Source organism: Suricata suricatta, chromosome 12 (assembly GCF_006229205.1).
Source record: "Suricata suricatta isolate VVHF042 chromosome 12, meerkat_22Aug2017_6uvM2_HiC, whole genome shotgun sequence".
Taxonomy (NCBI): domain Eukaryota; kingdom Metazoa; phylum Chordata; class Mammalia; order Carnivora; family Herpestidae; genus Suricata; species Suricata suricatta.
This window is the reverse complement of record NC_043711.1, coordinates 26,121,804-26,148,618: the sequence shown is the minus strand read 5'-3', so window position 1 is coordinate 26,148,618 and position 26,815 is coordinate 26,121,804. Positions and strand designations below refer to the sequence as shown.

At 36.7% G+C, this 26,815-nt stretch overlaps 1 long non-coding RNA gene across 1 annotated transcript in view; it reads right to left on the bottom strand.

Annotated features, from left to right (window-relative positions):
- Positions 1-26,815, bottom strand: part of LOC115274901 — a 60,217-nt gene that overhangs the window by 18,446 nt on the left and 14,956 nt on the right. Inside the window, exon 2 of the long non-coding RNA XR_003901315.1 lies at positions 16,111-16,195. This is a non-coding gene — a long non-coding RNA (uncharacterized LOC115274901). The remainder of the gene's footprint in view (positions 1-16,110; positions 16,196-26,815) is intronic.

Sequence of the window (26,815 nt, the reverse complement as noted above, 5' to 3'; positions counted from 1 at the left end):
TAACTCCTGTGATTTCAAAAAAGGCACCCATGGAACTCAGAGCTGTGATCTTGGAAGAATTTGGTTACTCACCGAAAAGCTCTGAAATGCTTTAGTTGGGGACCTAAATATAAATAAAAAGAGAACTCATACAGAGGTAAAGACTCAAGAAAAGTAATACAACACAGCACATTCAGTAACATTGTTTATATTAAAATAAATCTGCTGGCTAACGCTGCCTGAGCTGGTGCGGAGTCCTAATGAGCTAGGCAGCCAAAAGGACCCATCCTGAGAACTCAACAATTGCTAGAGTCGCAAAAGCTCAGCAGGGATTTTCTTTTAAGGGCAAATAGAAAACAGTGAGGCCAGGGGCTAATCATATGGTTGCATACAATGCTAACTTTTTCCTAACTCATGTTCAGAAAGCACTAAGCAAGTTTTCAACAATGCACGCTAAATGTGCAGTGTTACAAGTTAATGGGTAATCACAACAACATGCATATAGTCACACAGTGATAGCCTAAATAGCAATGGGGTTAAATTTCCTTCACTGTGGAACTCTCTGAAATTCCTTATCTATCAGATTAGCAGAGGTGGTATTCTTTTATTATGTGTGTTCAATGAATAGATGCATGCATGCATGCATGAAGTGAACTAAACAGTGATTGAACTTAAGTTTTCCCATGGGGTTAATTTCCTGTTATGAATTTGTATGTGCAAGAGTTGGAATGTTTGTTCATTCTTACAAAACAGATTTTTCCCTATAAGCTCATTTCAGATTGTGCTACCATGCTGTTTTTTAGTATGGCCATATGCCTGTATCAGAGCTATTCTAGCCTTCATAGGGTCTTTGGACAAGTTAGAGGTATCTCTTTAGGAAAGACGCAGTTCCTTGGACATGTGACTGGTGAAAAAAGGGAGCTCTTGTATAAAGATAAAAGGTACCCCATTCTTTGGAAGACTTGGGAAGGTGATGGGGGACTGGACCAGATTTCTATTCTCACTCCCTCATGGTTGTTAAAGCATAAGTGGCACAACTTTAATTCTGCCTAATGCAGAATGATCATAAGTGAAGAAGCAAAAATCATAATTTTCCTGCTTTTCTGTTTTATAGACTCATTTCACTGAGGCCAGATTCTACTAATAAATGATGTAATCAGGGCACCTTGGGTGGCTCAGTTGGTTAAGCGTCTGACTTCATCTCAGGTCACGATCTCATGATTTGTGAGTTCGAGCCCCGAGCTGGGCTCTGTGCTGACAGCTCAAAGCCTGGTGGCTCCTTCAGATTCTGTGTCTCTTTCTCTCTCTGCCCTTCCCCTACTCATGCTCTGTCTCTCAAAAATAAATAAATGTTAAGAAAAAAAATTTTTTTAATAAATGATATAATCAATAGTTGTAAAAAGTACCTTATAGAATGTACTTAAATGTTAAAAACTTCAAATTTCCCTCAAATTGTTTTCAGCCTATTCTTTCCTATCAAATATGATTTTTCCTGAAGTCCAGGTGAAATAAATTAAGAGTCATACACATACAATACATATTGTATATAGACATATATATGGTCACAAGGACTTCCTATTCTAATCTTATGGAAATTTTTCAAAGTAAAATATTATTGCTACCTGGTGGTTATTTGTTTGACTTCTTCTTTTGCATCAGTGAAGGTTATTTTTCTTTCTTTACCCTATGACTTTCCAGTGGCTATTGTGATCAACTAAAGTCCCCCATTCTAATTCTAAGAGACGGGATATACTCAGAGCAAGAAAAATGGGGAAACAGTGATGGAGAATGGTAATGGAATCTATTTTATCCTGAAGCAATAAGAAAATGAATTCAATTTGCACAAAAGGATTCTGATTTGCAGGCAAAGGAGTAAAAAGGTCCTTCTGTTTACTTTTCATTAGGAAAGTATACCTGCCACATTCTTTCCTGGCTGTCTTATAGCCATGAAATGAGTTTGCTTCCCCAGCTGTTAAGCTCTGCAAACTGAGGCTAGTTCTGCGTGTCTTTTTAATTTTATTTTAATTCCAGTAGAGTTAACATATAGTGTTATGCTAGCTTCAGGTGTACAATATAGTGATTCAACAATTCCTTACATCACCCAGTGCTCATCACAAGTGCCCTCCTTACACCCCATCACCTACTTCACCCACCCCCTCACCCACTGCCCCTCTGGTAGCCACCAGTTTGTTCTCAATAGTTATGAGCCTCTTCTTTGACTGTCTCTTTTTTTCCCAAGCTCACTTTTGTTTCTTACATTCCATTTATAAGTGAAATTATGTGGTATTTGTCTTTCTCTGACTTATTTCACTTAGCATTCTATCCTCTAGCTCCATTTATGTTGTTACAAATAGCAAGATTTCATTCTTTTTATGGCTGAATAATATTCCATTTTTTATACATAACCACATGTTCTTTATCCATTTATCTATCAATGGATACTTGGGAGAGTTCCATAATTTGGCTATTGTAAAAAATGCTACAAATAAACATAGGAGTGCATGTATTCCTCTGAATTAGTGTTTTTGTAGTTTTTAGGTAAATACCCAGAAGTGCAGTTACTGGATCAGAGAGTAGTTCTATTTTAACTTTTTGAGGAACCTCTATACTGTTTCCACAGTAGCTGCACCAGTTTGCATTCCCACCACCAGGGCAAGAACGTTCCTTTTTCTTCACATCTTTGCCAACACTTCTTGTTTCTTGTCAGTTCTGCATGTTGAATTGGAAGGAAGTAGACTGTGCACCAGCAGATCAGTTTTAAGTGTCAGTTTTTTAACAAGTGACCTTATTCTTGGTGAACAACTGGGTGAATGTCCTTAGTGGTAAGATGGGGGGGTTGAGCTAAATAAGTGATTATACTAATTATAGCAACTATCATTTATTGAGAGCCTACTATGTACCTAGCACTAGGATGAGTATTTGCTGATATTATTTCATCTAGCTCTTAGAAGTCCAGTAAATTGAGTGATTTTACAGGAGAGAATCTGAGGCTTCGATGTGTTAAAATAACTTATCAGGGTCCTAGAACTATAGCATCAGAGTCAGGATAGGAAGGGAGGTCTCACTCAAAAGTCCATTAGGCATATTTACAGACTAAGTGGAAAGCAATCTATGATGTGAATCTCAGACAAAATTTACCTGCAAGTTTTCTTTTCTTGACATACCTAAGTGTATTAACTCCAGAACTATACAATGAGTTTCCAAACATGTTAGTGAAAAAGAAACATGACTGCTCTCTTAATGAGCATGCTAATGGTGGCAAATCCATTGTCTTGTCATATCAGCATGCATTTACATGCTTAATAGTACAGCTACAGATTTCATTTTATACAACTCATATTCTTCTTAAGAACTGATATGATGCAAAGAAAATGTCACAGGCTGTGACGCCAATTCCAAAAAAAAAAATTTCACTCATATGTGGAATTTAAGAAACAAAAGAATTCCAAAAATATTTCTGAAAAATGGTATCATCATAAAACAACTCATCAGTTTCTGAAGTGGCTACTCTAACAGAGATAGTTTTTAAGTGGGTAGGTGCAGACATGTTTGTTTAAATCTATCACATGACTTCAAAGACACACAGGTATATGGTGAATGCTTATTTATTCACTCATTTGCTCAACAGAAGGTATGGAGTACTTATTGTTCTGGGCACCAGCCATACAACTGCAAGCAAGATGGAAACTGTCTCTATCCTCATGGGACATGGATAAAGAGCCAGAAAATGAAAAAGCAGATAAATATAAAAATAACTTCAGGTTGGAATTGGTGCTATAAAGGAGACAGGATGCCCTCCTAGAGAAAAATAACTGGAGGGGGTAGTTCATCTTATCTGGGGACAGGCTTTTTTGAAATTTGAAGGATGAGAAGAAACCAAACATGAAAAAAAACAGGATGGCAAAGGCCTTGAGGCAGGAAAAGTTGGCAAGTTCGAAAAACTCTTGTGTTGGTGCAAAAAAAAAAAAAAAAAACTATGGATAACCATCCACATCTAACATCACACTTAATGGTAAAACACTGAAAACATTTCCCTGTACGATCAGGAGGAAGACAATAATGTCAGCTCTCACCACTTTTATCCAACACATGTTCTTAGGCAAGAAAAAGAATAAAAGGCATCCAGATTGAAAAGAAAGAAATAAAACCATCTCTGTTTGCAGATGACATGATCATGTACATAGAAAATCCTAAGGAGTCCACAAAAAGACTATTAGAGCTAATATATGGATACAGAAAAGTTGCAATATATAAGATCAACATACAAAAATCAGTTTATTTCTACCCACTTACAATGAACGATTTGAAAACCAATGAATAAAGTTAATAAAACATTCATTTACAAAGCATCAAAAGAAAATATTTAGGAATAAATTTACCAAACAAGTCTAAAACTTATACACTAAAATCTACAAAATATCATCTAAAGAAATTAAAGAAGATCTAAGTAAATGAAAAGATATCCCATATTGGAATACATTATATTATTGGAAGATGTAGTATTATTAAGATCGAAATCGACCCCAGATTGATGAACAAATTCAAAACAATTCCTACTAAAATCTTAGATGTCTTTTTTGCATAAATTGACAAGTTGATCTTATAGTTTATGTGGAAATGCAACAAAACTAGAATATCCAAAACAACCTTACAAAAAGAAGAATAAAGTAGGAAGACTCATACCTTCTCAATTTCAAAACTTACTACAAAGCCACAATAATCCAGAGAATGTGGTACTGACATAATAATAGACTTATAGATTAATAAAATAGATTTGAGAGTCCAGCAATAAACCTACATATCTATGATCAACTGATTTTTGACAATGGTGCCAAGGCCACCAAGTAGGTAAAGAATAGCTTTTTCAAAAATGGTGCTGGGATAACTAGATTACCACATGGAAAAGAGCGAAGTTAGATCCTTTCCTCATACTATATACAAATATTAACTAAATATGAATCAAAGACCTAACTGTAAGAGCTTAAAAATGAAACTCTTAGATGAAAATATAGGTTTAAACCTTCATGATCTTGGATTGAGCAATAGTTTCTTAGATATGATACCAAAGACACAAGCCACAAAAGAAAAAATAAATTGGTCTTCAGCAAAATTATAAACATTTGTTATTCAAAGGACACAAGAAGGGAAAAAGACATTCCATAGAATGGGAAAAAATATTCACAAATCATTTATCTAATTAGAAACTTCTATTTAGAATATATAAATAACTCTTACAACTCATTAAGAAAAAGGCAACTCAATTTTTTTTAAATGGACAGAAGTTCTGAAATGCTATTTCTCCTAAGAGAAAAAGATCCAGTAAGCAGACACCATTTCCCATTAGGTTGGCTACACTAAAAAGGACAAATGGTAACAAGTATTGGCAAGAATGTGGAGAAATTGGAACCCTCATCCACAGTTTATAGGAATATAAAATGGCACAGTTGCATTGGAAAACAATCTGTCAGTTTCTCAAGATTACAGTAGTCCCCCCTTGTTCACAGCTTTGCTGTCCACAGTTTCACTTATCTATGGTCAGCTGTAGTCGAGAAACAGATGACTCTCCTTCTGACAAAGCATCAGAAGGTCAACAGTAGCTTAACGTTACATCACAAAGCTGATGTCATTCACTTCACTTCATCTTACCACATAGGCATTTATCATTTCACATCATCACAAGAAGAAAGGTGAGAATAGTGTAAGATATTTTGAGTGACCAGTCACATAACTTATAGTATGTTGTTATAATTGTTCTATTTTATTATTAGTTGTTAGTGCTAATCTTTTATTGTGTCTAATTTATAAATTATGCTTTATCATAAGTAAGTATGTAAAGGGAAAAACATATTATATATAAGGTTCACCACTATCTGTGGTTTCAGGTGTCTGCCAGAAGTCTTGGAACATATTCCCCATGGATAATGGGGGACTCCTGCAACTACAGAGTTACCATAGGACCCAGCAACTCTACTCCTAAGTATATATCAAAGGGAAACAAAAACATATGTCCACTTAGAAACTTGGACATGGATGTTCATAGGACCCAGGGAAATAAAAACATATGCCCACTTAGAAACTTGGGCATGAATGTTCACAGCAGCACTATTCATAATAGCTAAAAAATGGAGACAACGCAAATATCCATCAACTGATGAATATATACATAACATGTGATACATCTACACAATAGAGCATTATTCTAAAATTTAAAAACTGTAGTAGTGATACACAGTACAACATGGATTCTCTTTGAAAACATCCTAAGTGAAAGAAACCAGTCATAAAAATCATTATTTTATTTCACTTAAATAAAATAGCCACAATAGGCAAATCTTTAGAGATAAAAAGTTGATTAGTGATTGCTTACGGCTAAGAGTGTCAGGGATAAATTGAAGATGACTGCTATAGACTACAGGGCTTCCTTCTGGAGTGATGAAAAATGTTCTAAAATTAATTGTAGTGAAGGTTGTACAAATCTCTGGCTATCTTGAAATCTATTGAATTTACATCTTAGGAGGGTTAATTGTGTGGCATGTAAATTATAATTCTATATTCCTGTAGCCAGACAAAATGCTGAGAGATGTGGGCTCAATCTCAAAAAGTGTGAGATCATGACCTGAGCCAAAATTAAGAGTCTATAATTTAAACAACTGAGCCATCCAGGCTCCCCAAAAATAAACATTTTGAAGCTATACCTAAAGGACAATATTATAAAGAAATTACTATTTAAATAAATTATATCTTTACAAAGAATTTTGTGTTAAGAAATGTTCCTTTGTTTCTTTACATGTAAAGAAAGTAAACTGTCTCAATGAAGTCAGTATCAGTTTCTAAGCCTGATTATTGGATAAACTGATTATCCATGGAAAGTTCATATATGGTTATAAGCAAAATTTTACTATTGAATTTATACGAAAATGAATGAATCAGTTATCTACCAACTACAGCAACAGCAAATTTATCCGGCAACGTTAAGAAATGAATTATGCCATGCAAACAAATTTTACAAATAAATTCCTGTTGTAATCAATTCATAGAGAACTTTTATCTTAAACCACCTCTCACGGAAATCTCTCTAAATCTGCCTAAGGTGTTATAAACTTCACTATCACAGCAAATAGTAAACTTAATTTAAAAGTAGTTGATGAATTAGTTGGGACACCTGGGTGGTTCAGTCAGTTAACGGTCTGACTTCAGCACAGGTCATGATCTCACAATTCGTACGTTTGAGCCCTGCTCTGGGCTCTGTGCTGACAGCTCAGAGCCTGGAGCCTCCTTCAGATTCTGTGTCTCCCTCTCTCACTTCCCTCCCCCATGCACACTCTGTCTCTGTGTCTCAGAAATGAATAAATGTTAAAAAAAATATTTCTTTAAAGCAGTTGATGAATTAGGATCATTATGTTTTAAATTTCATATAATGATGCTAGTGAAGTGTTTCCCTTGACAACAAGCCTGGTGGACATTATTGCCGCACTAGGTACACTGTAGAAGTGGTCTCATTTCCTTTTAAAAAGCCTCAGGGAAAATACTTTGGTGCCCAGTTATTTCAAAACTCTTCATCCTGTTTTACTCCTTAAGCATAGTCCCCTCCCTCAGGTTCACTGCAAAAATATTCTGTCTATAAAAAGGGCATCTCCCTTGCACTGGGTTCTCCCTCAGATCACACAGGGCTTTGAATTGCAAGCAACAGAGACCAACTTTGGCCGATTAATGAGATGCAGGTCATTAAAGGGATTTCGGGAAGCTCACAGACTGCTACGAGTAATAGTGACTAGGAGGAGGAAGACTAAAGACTACGATTCTAAAATAAAGGACTAAAACTACTCGGTGAAACTGACAGAATGAGAGACTACCACAGCCACTGCCACTCCTGTCCTACCAACGTCATTCCCATACTCCGAGATTTCCATACTTTCCTGCCAGAGCAAGGCTTTTTATATTTTGATATCAAAGTATCAAGCATATGGTAAATATTCAATACATGTTTATTCACTCAACAATTTGTATAGAACACCTATTATGTTTCTTGAACTAAAAATCCTTTAATATCCTTATGTGTATGAGGTGATTCTACATATTTCTCAATATATATACTACATGTTTAAGCACAAAGTACTATATTGACACAAATGGTGTGGAACTCTCATGTTCCTTATGGACTAAAGAACTGAATTTGACACCAAGTAATCCAGCCTGAAATCAATGTACATCTGGATTGCATACATTAGCTATAGCCTAAAATTAACTGCTTAAAGGAGTACAGAAAAAAAATATATAAATTACTATAAGGGCCCACTTTAAACTAGTAAGGTAATTATTGCTAAGTACCTTATACCTAGTATGCATGAGAAGCTGAATTCAGATTGAAAGAGTTGGTGCATAGCATACGTGATGCTTGTTAATGCTAAACTCAGTTAACTGTTCTGGGTAAAAATAAATGTACAAGTGTAGATATCATTCATTTCTTTTCACTTTGAACTTGAGCTGTTTATTTCTAAGTATTATTATTTTACAAACAATGGAGACCTATGATCTTCGTACATATCAATGACTCAGATCCAAGTGAGAATCCTAAATGGACTCAGGTATGAGCCACCTGGAGGCCTATTAGAGAATGAATGCCTAAGTGAGTAACCTAGAAACAGGATCTCAGTCAGATCAAATTAGCTGCTGCTACAGCAGAATAAAAGGCAATTCATTACTCTGTCTCCATTAATACTCTTGTCCTCTGCCTATGGGTTTCTGGCCAAATTCCTGACCTCGCTATAAAATGTAGGGGAATTCATTCACTCAACTTACTCACTCAACTCACTCACTAACTCATTCACTTATTTATTTGTTTGTTTTTCCTCAGATTCTAATATGACTCAACACAGCAAAACCTGAAAGGTTTATCATACTTTCAGACTCAAGTGAAACAAAACCATAAGGTTGAATAACATGAAACTAATGTTTTTATAGATCCAAAATGGCCAATTATCAGTAATTTCATATGGTTCAATCTAGCATTTACTCTTCAGATCCATAGGACTTGAGCACTGCTAGTATTTCATAAAATTCATGCTTGACACTGGGCCATGGAAGTGTACTTTTAATAATATGAAAAATTAAGGCCAGGAAAGTTAAAGTACCTGGCTAGGTTAAAGTAAGACAAAAACTCAAGTCTTTGATAGCCCATTCCATGAGCTTTCCATGCTACGAGCTTTACAGTAGAATTCTTAATGCTTTGCTTGACCAACATTGTTATTTAAATTTTGAGTAACCTATCACATTTTTTGAAGAATAATTGACAAAATATTATATTAGCTTCAGGTGTACAACATACTGATTTGATATTTATATACATTACAAAATGGTCATCATAAGTCTAGTTACCATCTGTCGCCATACAAAGTTGCTACAATCTCATGGACTATATTCCCTAGGCTGTATATTACATCCCCACATCTTATTTATACTATAGCTGGAAGATGGTACCTCTTAGTCCCATTCGCCTATTTTGTCCACCTCCCTCATCGCAGCCCCTCTGGCAATCATCACACATATACACAAACACACAAACACACACCACATCTTCTTTATCCATTCATCTATCAATGGACATTTAGGTTGCTTCCATATCATGGCTATTGGAAATGATGCTGCAATAAACATAGTGATGAATATATTTTTTGGGATTGATGTTTCACCTTTCTTTGGATAAATACAAGTGGAAGTTCTGGGTCATATTTTAGTTTTGTTTTTAATTTTGGGGGGAAATTCCATATTGTTTTACAGAGTGGCTGCTCCAACTTTAATTCCCACCAGCAGTGCATGAGGGTTCCCTTTTCTCTAAATCTTCGTTAACACTTACTATTTCTTCTCTTTTTCAAACTAGCCATTCTGACAGTTGTTAAGTAAGAGCTCATGATGGTTTTAATTTGCATTTCCCTGATAGCTAATTATGTTGAGCTCCTTTTCATCTGCCTGTTGGCCATTGATGCCTTCTTTGAAAATGCCTGTGTGTCTTCTGCCCATTTTTTAATGTTTTCATTTATTTTTGAGACAGAGAGAAACAGAGCATGAGAGGGGGAGGGGCAGAGAGAGAGGAAGACAGAATCCGAAGCAGGCTCCAGGCTCTGAGCTGTCAGCACAGAGCCCAACATGAAGCTTGAACCTACGAAGGTGACATCATGACCTGAGCCAAAGTCGGAGGCTCAACCAACTGAGCCACCAGGTGCCCCTTCTGCCCATTTTTAAGTTAGATATTTTTATATTGGGTTTTATGAGTTCTTTATATATTTTGGATGTTAACCCCGATCAGATATATCATCTTTGGGTATCTTCTCCCATTCACTAGGTTGCCTTTTCATTCTGTTAGTTTCCCTCGATGCAAAAGCATTTTTAATTTGATGTAATTCCATTTGTTTTATTTTTGCTTTTGTTGTCCTTGGACACAGATTCAAAATAATGTCACTAAGACCCATGTCAAAGAGCTACTGCCTATGTTTTCTTGCAGGAGTTTTATGATTTTCAGTTTTATAGTTAAGTCTTCAATCCATTTTGAGTTTATTTTTGTATATGGTAAATTTTTAAAAAAGGTCCAGTTTTATTCTTTTGCATCTAGCTTCCCAGTTTTCCCAACACCATATGGAAATCTTTATCGCCCCTTCAATTCTGAATGATAACCTTACAGGGTAGACCACCCTTGACTGTAAGTTTTTTTTCCTTTCAGCACTTTGAATATACCATGCCACTCCCTTTTGATCTGCAAAGTTTCTGTTGAAAAATCAGCTGACAGTTTCACAGTGGTTCCCTTATAGGTAACTAAGAGCTTTTCTCTTGCTGCTTTGAAGATTCTTTATCTTTAATTTTTGATATTTTCATTGTAATGTGTCTTGGTATGGATCAATATGAGTCTTGAGACTCTGTTATTCCTGGGATCTGGATATCTGTTTTTAGATTAGGAAAGTTTTCAGCTATTATTTCTTCAAGTAAGTTTCCTGCCCCTTTGTCTCTCTCTTGTCCTTCCAGGACCCCTATTAGTATGACTGATGTTGTCCCAGAGGTCCCTTAAACTATCCTCATTGTTAAAAAAGCTTTTTCTTTTTGCATTAGAGTTTGGGTGCTTTCCACTACCTTGCTTTCCATATCACTGATGTGTTTTGTGTCATTAAATCTGCTATTTATTCCCTATACTGTATATTTCATTTCTGTTCTCTTATTCTTCAGTTCTGATTGATACTTTCTTATATTTCCTATCTCTGTTATAGTTCTCCCTGTGTCCATCCATTCTCCCAAGTTTGGTAAGCATATCTATGACCATTACTTTTGACTTATTATTGGGTAGATTACTCTTTTAGTTATTTTTCTGAGGATTTGTCATGTTCTTTCATTTGGAACATACTCATCTGTCTCATTTTACCTACTCTCTGTGTTTGTTTCTGTTTTAGGTAGTTATCTCAGTCTTTTATGTTTTGTAGTTTTCCCAGTCTTGAAGGAATGACCTTATGTAGGTGATGTCCTGTGGGGCCCAGAAACACAATTGCTCCTGGCTACCAGAGTCAGGTGCTTCAGGGTCGTTCCCTGTGTAGGCTGTCTTCACTCTTCTGTTGTGGCAGAGCTGTGACTGCTGTGGGCGTGCTGGTGGGTAGGGCTGGCCCTCACTGAGACTGGCTGTGTGTCTTGGCCATGACTGCCATGGATGCACGGGTAGGCAGGGTCACTATTGTCAGCTGCAAGGCCTGGCAAGACATATGTTTGGGCAGACTCTCAGTGGGGCACACCCCCTGACATAGTATAGAAGGAAGATTCCAAAATGGTGCTCAGCAGGGCAGAATGAACTGGAAAATGTGGCTGCCACCAGTGTCTCAGTCCCCAGAGGCCTGGCTGCCAGCCTGCTGGCATGCCAAGGTTAGTAAGTAGGTTTCCTTTACCACCAGTCTTCAGGCTTTTTATTCTGGTGTTTTTGTGCTGGTTTCTAGGTTGAGTGAGTCTGCATACTGCACCTTTAAGAGAGGGTTTTCTGGACATATTCTCTGTTGCTTTTCTTTTCTTTTTTTTTTTTTTAAGTTTATTTACTTAGTGGTGGGGGGGAGAGAGAGAGAGAGAGAGAGAGAGAGAGAGAGAGAGAGAGAGAGAGAGAAGCCTATGCAGGTTCCATGCTGTCAGTGCAGAGCCCAAAGCAGGGCTCTATCTCATGAACTGTGAGATCATGACCTAAGCCAAAACCAAAAGTTACATGTTCAACTGACTGAGCCACCAAGGTGCACCTCTCTGTTGCTTTTCAAAGCCAGATGTTTCAGGAAGTCCTTTCTCTCATGAAGGACCTAAGGGTTGGGGTGTCTGATATGCAACTCAAATCTCTCACACAGGGAAAAGTGTGCACTTTTGAGATCCTTCCAGACCAGAGAGCACCATGCCTGTGGTGCACTCTTTTCCTGTAGTGAGACCATGTCTCTGCTTCTTCTGCCCATCTTGGTGCTCTCCCTTTTGGAGACTCTGTTGATGCAGTTTTCAGGCCTCCTTTGGTGAGAATTATCCCAAATGTAGTTGTGTGTGGTGTTGTATCCAGGGGAGGAGGTGAGCTCAGGATCTTCCTACACTTGTCGTGAATCCAAGCTCCCCAGCAAATACTTAAAATGTGAGCTATCACATCAAAACCTGGACTGTCAGCTTCTCTCTAAAAATGGAGACATTTGAAGGTGTCTGGGTGGCTCAATTAGTATAGCATCCAACTCCTGACTTCAGCTCAGGTCATGATCTCACGGTTAGTGAGATTGAGCCCTATGTCAGCCTCTCTGCTGATTGCACGGAGCCTCTTGGGAATATCTCTATCTGCCCCCACGCTCCCTCAGATAAATTAATAAACCTTTAAAAAAAGAAATTATGGATTTAAATACCCTCTATATGCAGTAACCCTCGGATACATGTATCCAATCATATGACCTCTCCTTTGAGCTCCAGATTAAATATATTAACTGCCTACTTGATATTCTACTAGGATGATGAATAGGATCACAAATTTGACCTTTTCAAAACAGGAAAAACTGTTTTCTAGTTTTTTCCTTCCCAAATTTGTTTCTCCTCTAATCATCCCCATCTTAGTAAATGAGACTACCATCTTCCCAGTTCTTAGCATCAAATACTTAAAAGTCCTCTCTGATTTATCTAATTTCCCCATCCCTTTAACCCATTTAGAAGTACTATTAACTCTAGCTTTTAAAGAAAAATATCAAATCTACTCATCCTTTTTCATTTTTATTGCTATTATCATGGTCCAAGATACTATCATCTCTTTTCCTGACTATTACAAAAGCCTTTCAATTCATCTTTTTGTTTTAACTTCGCATTCTATCTTCCTCTCCATTCCAGTTTCCAGTGAGCAGCCTAACTGACCTATCTGAAATATAAATCAGATGTTACTGCCCTGCTTAAAAACTTTACAGTGCCCTTCTGTTGCAATTAGACCAAAATGCATGCTATTTATTAGGACCTACAAAACATGACTCCTGCATCGTCACATTCCAACTACACTGGCTTCTATATTCTCAGAACCAGTCCAGACACAATTACTCCTAGAGGTCTTTTACAGTCTTGTGGCCTAAAATGCTCTTTTCACAAATCCTCACATGACTGACTATTTTTTCTCATCATTCAGATCTTGGCTCACCTCTTACATACCAGAGACTACCACCTAACAGCCTACTTCAGGCTCGTTAGTCACTCTTGAATGACCTCCTATCTTGTGAAATTACTGTTCCTTTGTTTATGTTTTTCCTTTACTCATGTGGAGTTCTCTGGTATAATCCCAGCACCTAGCCAAGCACTAGGTCAGAATAGGTACTTAATAGATATTTGCTGCATAAAGCATAGGTCCGTGAATGAGTAAATAAGACCAACTATGTCTCAAACAAAGGAACTAAATAGGAGTATTAACTATTATAAATTACTGAATAAACCACCCAAATTAATATTCTCACCAGAAATATAATGCTTTGTTTTTAAAATGATTATCCCCACAAGGTATTTTAGAGCACAATCTTTCAATTCAGAAATTCAGAGAAAAACAAATCTTCACTGTGAACCAGTATCTGGGTCCTGGAAAATAACTTTAGAGAAAATTCTGAGTAAACAACAACTATATGAAACTATATGAATTATAAAGTAATTGACAAAATGAAGACCTAAAAAGACAGAAAATGGTAGCACCTAGTGGAATTTTTGTAGCTTTTTTTCGTGACTTTCATTTTCAGTATCCTCAGCATCAGATGGTCTGCATATTTGTGGCTCTTAAATGACAGACGTTCTGTCTGTCCACCTGGCCACCAAAGACAGAAATTAAAGCACCAAAAGAGAAATTATTTGAAATCATTTTCGTTTCATCTCATTGTTGTAAGAAAAATTACTTTAAATCATTTTGGTTTCATATCGTTGTGATTCTTTTAAATTGGCAGCAAAACCCAAGATACCATTTTTAATTGTTCTGTCTTTACCCTCTTGCTGTGTTCTGGCACATTACAATATGATTATTTAAAATAAAAAAAAGTTTTACTACGATGAAAAGTATATATCATAAAATTCACCCTTCTCAAGTAAACAATTAAGTAATTTTTAGCAAGTTTACTGAGTGGTACAATCTTCACCATTAATCATTTTTAGAACAATTTGATTCCCCCAATAAGATCCCTCAGATCCATTTACACTAAATCCAAATTCCTACTCACAGACCCAAGAAATCACTTATCTACTTTCTATCTCTGTAAATTTGTCTTTTCTAGACATATCCTCTAAATAGGATCATACAATATGTGTTCACAATCACACAATATGTGTTCCTTTCACTTTGTACTGTTTATCTATAATGTAGACTCTGCAAGTAGTATGTTATTTTTATTGCTAAAATAATATTCAATTATATGCAAAAGGGAAGGAAATGAATATCTGTGACCAAGAAGGTGGAGTATGGTGAATTATATTCTACTGTTGTTCAAAATATTTTGTGCTTCTTCATGACATCAGGCTTTGCACATGATTTCGTTTGGCCAATAAAATATGAGAAGCCAGATATGCCACTTCCGAGTTGAAGCTTCAAGACCCATTGTATGATTCCAAAACATTCTTCGTTTTCCTTTACCATGAGACTGGCAATGTTCCAGGTAGAGGATGCTGCCTCAGCACAGGTTCCAGAATGAAGACAATATCAAAATGATGTACAACTGACCAATGCAAGATGTGTTGAAAGACCAAGAAATAAACCTTTCTTGTTTCAAGCTTCTGAGATTTGGGGATTGTTTTTTTATGGCAGCATAACATCATCAGTTGATGAAAATGATGACTATTTTACGATTATTTCAGAACTTTTGATTCTTTAACTACTTCTAAGAAGGCCATAATATATAAAGGAAAAGTTTGTTTTCTTAGACTTAATTTCAAGTTCTAAAAAATTAGAAAAAAATACTTCTTGTAAGTAAGACAAGGCCTAGGGGTGCCTGGCAGGTCAGCGGGTTAAGTGTCCAACTCTTGATTTTGGCTCAGGTCATGATCTCATGAATGTGAGACAGAGCCCTGCAATGGCTCTCACAATAGAGCAGGCTGGGCATAGAGCCTACTTAAGGCTCTCTCTCTTTCCCTCTACCCCTATCCCTCCCCTACTCACACACACGCATGCACGCACACATGCACAGGTGCATGTGTTCTCTCTCTCTCAAAAAATAAAAGAGGAAGACAAGGCCATGGACAACTTTTATCTGCTAATCTAAATCCACATAAATTTGTATCATCTCCTACTTAAAAAATCTGTAAGGCTCTAACATCTGAATAAATGATGCTATTATCTCAATATTCAACTAGAAAACTTGCAGTTTCCAATACACTCAAACATTTAAAATTTGTATTATAACACACAAGACTTGTATACTACACTTATGCATATTTACATAAGTTTTCTCAAGTTAAAATGATTTGTTACAGATAAAGAACCAAAATGCACCCAGGCGGTTTCTTACATGGTTACATGGAAATGATTCTTAATTTCATGCATTGAATATTTTTTTATACACCACAAATCTTCTAAATTAGAGCCATTCGGTTCTCAGCATGTTGCAGCTAAGTTCAACTATTTGAAGTGAAAAGAGGAGACAAGTTACCTACAACAGTCTATATTTTGATTGAAGATGGCAACATAAGGAAGTGATTTGTTTGAGCAGTAACAGCATATTTATTGGTATCCTCCAACCTGAAATAAAAATTAAAATGTATAAATTTCATTTATGAAAATACCTGGATGTTCTTACCTATTAAAATTTTTACTTAAGATTACATGTTACAGTTTTAAAGAAAATCATAATTCCAACAGTGATTCTACTATCTATAAACAGGACTGCTTTCCAGCAAATTTAAGAACAATTTCCTAAACAAGTAAGTAACCAGAAAACAAAGCTGCTAAAGTCCCTGTGCAGACTTATATTTTTCTATTTACTGTTTATATTTTAGCTTAAAGGAATTAGAAAAAAATATTATCATGAAAAATACAAGGATTGGAAAAATCCCAAACAAGCCAACCAAGGAGATAAGCAAATGGGACAAAGAAGTGGGGAGAGAAAACTGAAAAGCTAAAACAATTCAATAGTATTAAGTAATTTAATTCTAATTCCATATCAGGAGCGTGCCAGATTCCCTAAGCAATATTACACAGAGATTAAACTTTTGTTCTGTAGAAATGAGTTGTATTTTCAATAGAATCATTTTATTATCTAAATATAACTATAACTAAGTTAAATTTAGCTAAGTCCATTATCCATGATTATCCATTTGAAAGATTATCTTTAGCAACTTGTCAGGCCAAGAGAGGAAGTGTAGGATTGGGAAGAGACCGAAAACAGCAGCGAAGGACAATACCTATGCTGTGTATTTCCTACCATGCACCCAAGAAAACAAAGCATGGCATCACTCAGACTTCTTCAGATCTGAATGATGGAGTATCTTTTAAATAATCCTGATTTGTAATTTTAGATATACAAAATAAAGCTAATTGATGGCAGCAGTAGTTAAAAATAGATTATGATTTTGTTCTGAGTAAGTGTATTTCAGCACTCTGAGTATTATGTGTAAATGGTAAATCTTTTTACAATCTCATCCCCATGCTCACATCCACATTTACAAATTTCATCCACTCTATAAGAGATTTTACATCCTCAAAGAAAAACTAATTTGTGCCTCTCATGGTATTTTTCAGAACAGAATTTTTCAGAATTTTAGCATGGGCTTACTCTTTATTATATTACGTTGAGCAAGTTGTTTACCCTCTCTAGGCTATGCTGCCTATTTGTAAAATAGCGTTTAAATTAAAACTACCTCTTAGGTTGGTTGTGAGGATTACAAGAAAGAACACACATAAAGTACTTAGAATAGGACCTGACACACATTAAGTTCTCACTTAATTTTACCTCTTTTGATTATAGAGAAGAACAGAGGAAAAACTACACTGTTGATGGTTACACTCCATAGTGAGCACAGTGCCTGGCACGTAGCAGCTCTCAACTACCTACTTTTGAATGAATAAGTAAGTTGTCCTTGAGAATTAGAAGGAAATGTAGCAAAGAAGTTTCATGCTGGAAGTGAGCAGTAAGTTTATAAAACCAAGGGTATTCAAACAGTGTGGGGACTAGGGAGAAAAGGAACAGTATTCTAGGGTCAGTGCGTTAAAGTAACTTGGTTCTCCTGGGGATTATACTAGGGGTTTTATATAGGACAACAGGTCATGGTAATAAATATAACCAGGCTCCAAATCTCTGCTTAAATTTGGTTAACTAATATAATTTTTACATTAAGGAAAAGTAACAAATTAACACAATCATTAGTGTTGTTGTGTGATAAATATAGCTAGTGTATACTTCAGATGTATTTGAAGACCATTTTAAAAATGCTTTTACAAAAAGTCTGTAAAACGTCCTAGTCTTTTCAAGAAAGGTTGTCATAACCAAATTATCAGTGAAGCAACTTTTATCTTGTGTGTTTGCTTTGAACATCACTCTGTTTTTTCAAGGACTTTTCAATTGATGAAAATATATTTAAGGACTATGATATTGTATTATGTGTACATATGCAAGTCTATGAACAGAAAGAAACATCTTTTCTATTAACTTATCACAAACAAGATATTAGATGTCAGAAGACCATGTAAGATGAGCATCTTGGATTCCTTTCTACGGTCTTTCACCCTCTTATCTATCATCTTTTTTGTGGCCTTTCCTACCCCTCTGAACTCCCTGAAGCTCCATTCTAGAAGAGTAGCTTTAGTAGAATGAGTAGCTCATTCTAAATTCTACCAGCACCTCCATCTTGGTGGTAATGGCAGGTTCTTTCACTGGACAGAAGGGAGGTGGAAGTCCTTCAGATTGGCCTTTCTAGGAAGACAAACCTTTCTCTTAATATTATCAAGTATATACTCATAGATTAATTTCAATGAATATGATATGTTGGGGGCCGCCGAGTTTTGGCTGCCTCAGGCAAGGAGATATCGCTCTCCAGGGAGCAACCAAAAAACAAGATTTACATCTGGAGGCTAGGAGAGTGCATTTCCTGGTCCAGATTTTGGAGACAGTCCTACTGAGCCAGACAAAAAAAGCCAAAATGAACAAAGATCAAACCGCATTTTGGATTATGCAGCGCTAAGCCTTGCAGACGCAAGTCTGGGCGCTTCTTTTTGATGCTGTGTCCGGAGTTTCAGTTTCGGTTTCTCCTTTCTCTAATATTCATTTGACTCTGTTACCTGGCAACCGACCTGGGTCAGTTCCCCACCCCAAACCCTATATAAGAGTATTATTTTCTTAATAAAGGGGGCTTGATCAGAAACCGTGTGTTGTGTCCTTACTCTCTGTGCTCCCCCTTCCTGCCCTTTCTCTCCCTCTCTCAGGAAAAAACCCGCAAGGATTTTCTGCCCTGCTGGCCAGGGCGGGACCGACAATGATAAACAACATATTGGACTCCTATGGGATGGAGAAGGAAATCCCATTATGCAGCACATATTTTTGTTAGTGAAATACAAGCTAGTAAGTGGGCACCTGAGTAGAGTTGGAACCCATATGCTCTTGGTCAGTGGAATTAGACAACATCCCTCTCCTCACATGTCAATGTGGATTAGGATTAGATGTTTGTGGGTACTGGGAAGGAAAAAAAATTATATATATATACTTTTACATCCTGTAATTTGCACTAAGGCCAAAGCCTTCCAGGAGAAAATATTTAAACTCTATCCACTATTGAGGTTGAGTTATACCTAATTGACAGAGAATCGGGAGCCCTAATGAAAGTTAGATTCTAGGAGGGGCTATGCCAGAAGAGGATCCAGCATAAGAAAAGAATATACAATGAGTAGATCAGTAACAACACACAAAATGATAGCAGGATATTGGGAATAGATATGACAAATAGCCACACTGTCCCAACTCAACAACCCTAGTGGAATTAGCATGGGGATGGGGGGAAGGGAGAGAGGATAAATTTTTTAAATGAGAGCACTTTGGGATTCAGTCAACTTCATGTGGAGCCCTTTTGACACCTATACCTTTACTTACCTTGAGAAAACATCTTTACCTGATAAACAAATAATGATCTATACAAAAAAATCAGCTGATCATCAACAGTAATGGTGACAAACAGTGTGAGTGGTACTCAGGAAAAGTATAGGTGACTCTACTGAAATAGTTCTACTTGCATCTTAACTTCAAAGCTAGGGCTTAATTAGCTTATTTGCTTCATAAGAATAAAAACACAGAGTTCTATTTTACTGGTGTTAATTCCCATAGCCAAAGAACATCAGGAACATACCACTAATTGAAGAAGTTGGGTTCACTATCCACTGCAACAGGGAGAAAACATGCCCATTGGGGAACCATGGGCATCTCAGTCGGAAGGTGTTAGTATTCATTTTAGAATTTGGGCTTATGCTAACTGATGTGGGAGAGATTAGGGAAACAAGGGTTTATTTGGGATTGGATCCTGTTAGGACGCTGGGGTAACTCAGCAATTGGAAGTATTAATAAATCTTCTCTTATAACAGACGGAATCAAGTGAAGCTTAGCTATAATTGGCAAAGAAAGAGCAGTAACTCATATTAGCCAGGATAGGTAAATGTTTACTTATCTCTGTGGTTTAGACAATGTTCATGTTTTTGTCTGTGTTCAGACATGGTAGTGGAGTGGCCTTGTGTTTGTGTTGACCCATCACAGTCACAGAGCAGTCTTGTTCGATGTTGGTATTATGTGAAATTATCCATGCACAATAACCCACCAAGGCCTAGCTGTGAGTGGTGGGCCAGCTACCAGATGTCTCCTTCTTACTGGTGACAACATTAGCTAAAGAAGTTACAGCCTAATTTCAACAGCTTCAAACAGAGCAAATATTCAGGGGGCAATAATGACAAATAAGTGGAATCCTTCATAAAAATGTTAGGTCCAAGGAAAAATGCAGCCAAGCAATTACTTCCAAAGTGATTCCAAGATACTTGGTACTCCACTGAAGATCCTAGAAAATAGGTGATCTTCCAATAAAATATTGGATTTCCAGTGCCTATGCAGGTAAGGTCTTGGAGAATATAAAAGTTAATGTGAAACCTGGAATAATTAAATGGGTAGTGACATCCATGATATATGGATTACACATAGGTACATTGAATCACTTAAAGAATATGAAAGAAACTTTTATATTAAATCCTTCATTTACCCAGAATAAAAATATTTATTATTATTATTTATTGTTGCCTGTTTCTACAAAATCACCATATGTGTGATAACATTATAGTAGACATTTGCTTTTGGCTACCCAACATCTATCTTCCCCTTTCTTTATAAGAGGATACAGATTTTCCTTTAGAAACAATCCCTCCACATTCCCAGTCTGAATTTGGGTGGGACTCTATTCCCAGTCAATCAACGTATCTCATCTCCTTAGTTGCAGTGACTACTTTAAAAATAGACACAATCTTCAAAAGGAGCCAAAGGAGACATGACAACTAAGTGTAACGTATCCTGGATGTGATCCAAGAATAGAAAAAGGATATTAGGTTTAAAAAAATGTAAGTAAACCTTTAAGATATGGTCTTTAGTTAATAATATTTATCAATAGAGGGGGCCAAGATGGTGGAACAGTATGGATTCTTTTTTTTAAATCTCTCATCCCTGAAATGCAATCAGATCAACACCAAACTGTCTTGCACAGCTAGAAAACTGATTTGAGGATTAACACAACAATCTGTGCAACCTGAATCACAGAACTTGGCAGGTACATAGCATGGAGAAGTGAACTAGGGGAGAGAAGCTGCAGAGGGCAGGGAGCTGTTTTTGCTTACAGAGAGAGGACGGAAATGGGGAGAGAGTATGGAAAAAGCACCCCCCCTCTGAAAGCAGCTGGAAAGAAAGAGGAAGAGTGGAAACAGCTGCAAGGGATGGAACAAAAGAGAAAGGGGAAAGGAGAAAGGAGAGGGTTCAAATTCCATTAAGACTCTATAAACAGGGGGAGTCCAGAGTCTGAAACTCTGCAGCTCTATACCAAGTGGTGCTCTGGTAGGAAGGGAGAATCCCCAGGAGCAGACATCGAGGTCCAAGGGGTAATCGGGCCACATGGGGAGAGGCAGTTCCCTTGCTGGGAGGACATTCTGTAGAGGCTGTGCAGCCTCCCCACAGGCAAAGATCCCAGCAGAGCCCACAGAACAACCACATTCACTGTTGCTGGAACAGCAGTAAGAGTGAGGCCTAGCACCAGAAGTATGTTGTGATTTACCATAACCCCTGAAACTCTGCTGTTACATGATTGTGTGAACTTTTTCTGGAGCAGGCAGGTACCTGGCCATTGCTTGGCAAGATCCTCCACTGAGGGTGTGAGCAGGTCAAAGTCACAGTTCCTCAGAAGTGAGGGATTGGGAAATACAACCCCATCTGAGATAAAAACTCAGGAAAGAGGTGCCACCTGGAAGCCTAATGGCTTGGTCATGGAGAGTGTAGAACAGGGGAGTAGATGAAAGCCAAAGATAAAGGAGGGGTGCTTGACTGCCAGTCAGGGAGAGGACAGAGCTCTGATACTAGAGACTGGGTAGCTGTGTGACTCCATTTTCTCCCCTCCTGTGCATGCACATATACGCCTACACACAGCACAATGATCCACCCTAAACTAAGCAGCCTCATCTAATGGAGAACAGAGCTGTAACACTATGCCCCGCCCAGCTGGGCCAACTGTGCTCTTGAGGAACACAAGTCTGTCTACTTAGTTTAAGGACTATAGTTCATAGTCTGACTTCTAGGGGAAACTGGGTATAATTTCAATCATATTTCATTATGTTTGCTACTCATATATTCATTTTTTTCTTTTCCTTTTCTTAAATACATAAAAAGAAAAAAATTATTTTTATTTCCATTTTTATAAAATATTTTTAATTTTTTCTAATATAGTTTTTATTTTTTAATTCTATTTTACTTTCATTCATTTCATTTTATTCTATTTTATTGTATTCATTTTTTCAAATTTTCAAATGTTTTCCTTTTTTCTTTTATCTTTATCTTTTTTCTCTATTCAATCAAGCTTCTTTCAACAACCAGATCAAAACACACCTAAAATCTAGCATCCTTTATTTCATTTTTTTGCATTGTTTTAAATTTTTAAATTTTTATTGTTTTTTTTTTTTTACTTTATTAATTCCTTTTCTTGCTTCAAGATGAAAACACAAAGGAATTCACCCCAAAAGAAAGAACAGAAAGAAATGAGAGCCAGGGACCTAACACAGATACAAGAAAGATGTCTGAACCAGAATTTAAAATCACAATAATAAGAATACTAGCGGGGTTGAAAATAGATTAGAATCCCTTTCTGATGAGATAAAAGAAGTAAAAGCTAGTCAGGATGAAATAAAAAACGCTATAACTGAGCTGCAATCTCAAATGAATGCACAGTGGCAAAGTCAGCTAAGGCAGAGCAGCTAATCCATGATATAGAGGACAAAGTTATGGAGAACAATGAAGCAGAAAAAAGAGGGAGACTAAGGCAAAAGAGCACAATATAAGAATTAGAGAACTCAGTGACTCATTAAAAAGGAGTAACATCAGAGTCATACGGGTCCCAGAAGATGAAGACAGAGAAAAGGGGATAGAAGGTTTATGTGAGCAAATCATAGCAGAAAAATTTCCTAAGCTGGGGAAAGACACAGATATCAAAATCCAGGAAGCACAGATGACTCACACAAGATTCAACAAAAACCAACCATCAACAAGGCATGTCATAGTCAAATTCACAAAATACTCAGGCAAAGAAAGAATCATGAAAGTAGCAAGGGCAAAAAAGTCCTTAACCTACAAGGGAAGACAGATTAGGTTTGCAGCAGACCTATCCACAGAAACTTTGCAGGCCAGAAAGGAGTGGCAGGACATATTCAGTGTGCTGAATTAGAAAAATATGCAGCCAAGAATTCTTTATCCAGCATGGCTGTCATTCAAAATAGGACAATAAAAAGGTTCACAGACAAAAATAAATTAAAGGAGTTCATGACCACTAAACCAGAGCTTCAAGAAATCTTAAGGAGGACTCTCTGAGGGGAGAAAAGACAGAAAACAAAAATAAAAACAAACAATGACCAAAGCACCAAAGACTAGTAAGAACCAGAGAACACCACCAGAAACTCCAAAGCTACAGGCAACATAATGACAATAAATTCATATCTTTCAGTACCCGCTCTAAATGTCAATGGACTAAATGCTCCAAAAAAAAAAGACCTAGGGTAAGAGAATGGATAAGAAAACATATCTATCTATATGCTGTTGACAAGAGATCCATTTAAAACCTAAAAATGCCTTCAGATTGAAAGTAAGAGAATGGAGAACCATCTATTAGGCTAATGGTCCCCAAAAGAAAGCCAGAGTAGCCATACTTATATCACAATCTAGATTTTAAAATAAAGACTGAAACAATAGATGAAGACAGGCATTATATCATAGTTAAGGGGCCTATCCACTAAGAAGGTCTAACAATTGTAAACATTATGCTCCAAATATGAAGCACCCAAATATACAAATCAATTAATCACAAACATAAAGAAACTCATTGATAATAATACCATAACCGTAGGGGACTTCAACACCCCACTTACAGCAATGGACAGATCAGCTAAACAGAAAATCAACAAGGAAAACATGGCTTTGAATTACACATTGGACTGGATGGACTTAACAGATATATTCAGAACTTTAATTCTTAAGCAGCAGAATACATATTCTTCTCCAATTCACATGGAACGCTTTCCAGAATAGATCACATACTGGGACACAAATCAGCCCTCAACAAGTACAAAAATATCGAGATCATACTGTGCGTATTTTCAGAACATAACACTGAAACTTGAAATCAACCACAAGAAAAAATTGGGAAAGATAATACGTTTAACTAAAGAATGAATGGGCTAACCAAGAAGTTAAGGAGGAAGTTAAAAAGCACATGCAAGCCAATAAAAATGATAACACCACAGCCCAAAACCTCTGGGATGCAGCAAAGGCGGTCATAAAAGGGAAGTATATAGCAATCCTGGTCTTCCTAAAGAAGGAGGAAAGGTCTCAGATACATAACCTAACGTTACACCTTAAAAAGCTGGAAAAAAGAACAGCAAATGAAACGCCAAGCCAGCAGAAGACAGGAAATAATAAAGATTAGAGCAGATTCTATCAGTGCTATCAAAACCAAAAACAAAACACAACACAACACAACAAAACAAAACAAAATAAAATTCAGTAAAACAGATCAATGAAACCAGAAGCTGGTTATTTGAATTAACAGCATTGATAAACCCCTAGCCAATTTGATCAAAAAGAAAAAGGAAAGGACCAAATAAATAAAATCAAGAATGAAAGAGGAGAGATCACAACCAACACAGGAGAAATACAAACAATAATAAGAGAATATTATGAGCAGTTATACACCAATAAAATGGACAATCTGGACAAAATGGACAAATTCCTAGAAACATATAAATTACAAAAACTTAAACAGGTAGAAACAGAAATTTTGAACAGACCCATAACCAGTAAAGAAATTGAATTAGTAATAAAAAATCTCCCAAAAACCAAGAGTCCAGGGCCAGATGGCTTTTCAGGTGAATTCTAGCAAACATTTAAAAAAAGAATTAACACCTATTCTTTAGAAGCTGTTCCAAAAAAAATCGAAATGGAAGGAAAACGTCCAAACTCATTCTATGAAGCAAGCATTATCTTGATTCCAAAACCAGACAAAGACCCCACTAAAAAGGAGAACTACAGACAAATTTCCCTGATGAACATGGATGCAAAATTCCTCAACAAGATACTAGCCAAGCAGATCCAACAACACATTAAAAGACTCAATCACCACAACCAAGTAGGATTTATATCTGGAATGCAGAAAACAAACAATGTGATATATCATTTCAAAAAAAGAAAGCTCAAGAACCACATAATCCTTTCAATAGATGCAGAGAAAGCATTTGACAAAATACAGCATCTTTTCTTGATAAAAAAAAAAACCTCAAAAAATTAGGGATAGAAGGATCATATCTTAAGATCATAAAAGCCATATATGAAAGACTCACCACTAATATCATTCTCAATGGGGAAAAACTGAAAGGTTTCCCCCCTTGGTCAGGAACATGACAGGGATGTCCACTCTCACCACTGTTATTCAACATAGTATTAGAAGTCTTAGCCTCAGCAATCAGACAACATAAAGGAATAAAAGGCATCCAAATTGGCAAGGGGGGAGTCAAACTTTCACTCTTTGCGGATGATTCAATACTCTATATGGAAAACTCAAAAGATTCCACCCAAAAACTCCTAGAACTGGTCCATAAGTTCAGCAAAGTCACAGGATATAAAATAAATGCACACAAATCGGTTGCTTTCCTATACACCAATTAGGAAGCAACAGCAAGACAAAGGAAGGAATAGATCCCATTTACAATTGCACCAAAAAACACAAAATACCTATGAGTAATGTTACCCTAACCTAAGAGGTAAAAAATCTATACACTGAAAACTATAGAAAGCTTAGGACAGGAATTGAAGACAACACACACAAGAAAGGAAAAATATTCCATGCTCCTGGATTGGAAGGACAAATATTGTTCAAATGTCGATACTACCCAAAGTAATCTACGTATTCAATGCAATCCCTATCAAAATAACACTAGCTTTCTTCACAGAGCTGGAACCAACAATCATAAAATCTATATGGAACCAGAAAAGACTCTGACTAGGCAAAGCAATCCTGAAGCTGTATGACAAAGCTGTAATCATTAAGACAGTATGGTATGGGCACAAAAACAGACACTCAGATCAATGGAACAGGATAAAGAACCCAGAAATGGACACACAAACGTATGGCCAACTAACCTTTCACAAAGCAGGAAAGAATATCCCATGGAATAAAGACAATCTCTTCAGCAAATGGTTCTGAGAAAACTGGAACAGTGACATGCAGCAAAATGAACCTGGACCACTTTCTTACACCAGACTCAGAAACAAACTCAAAATGGATGAAAGACCTGAACGCAAGACAGGAAGCCATCAAAATCATTTCTTGAGGAGAAAGTAGGCAAAAACCTCTTTGACCTTGGCTGCAGCAACTTCTTACTCAACACTTCTCTGGAGGCAAGGGAAACAAAAGCAAAAATGAACTATTGGGACCTCATCAAAATAAAAAGCTTCTGTGCAGTGAAGGAAACAGTCAGCAAAACTAAAAGGCAACCAACAGAATGGGAAAAGACATTTGTATACAACATATCAGATAAGGGGTTAGTATTCAAAATCTATAATGAAATTATCAAACTCAATGCCCAAAAAAACCCAAA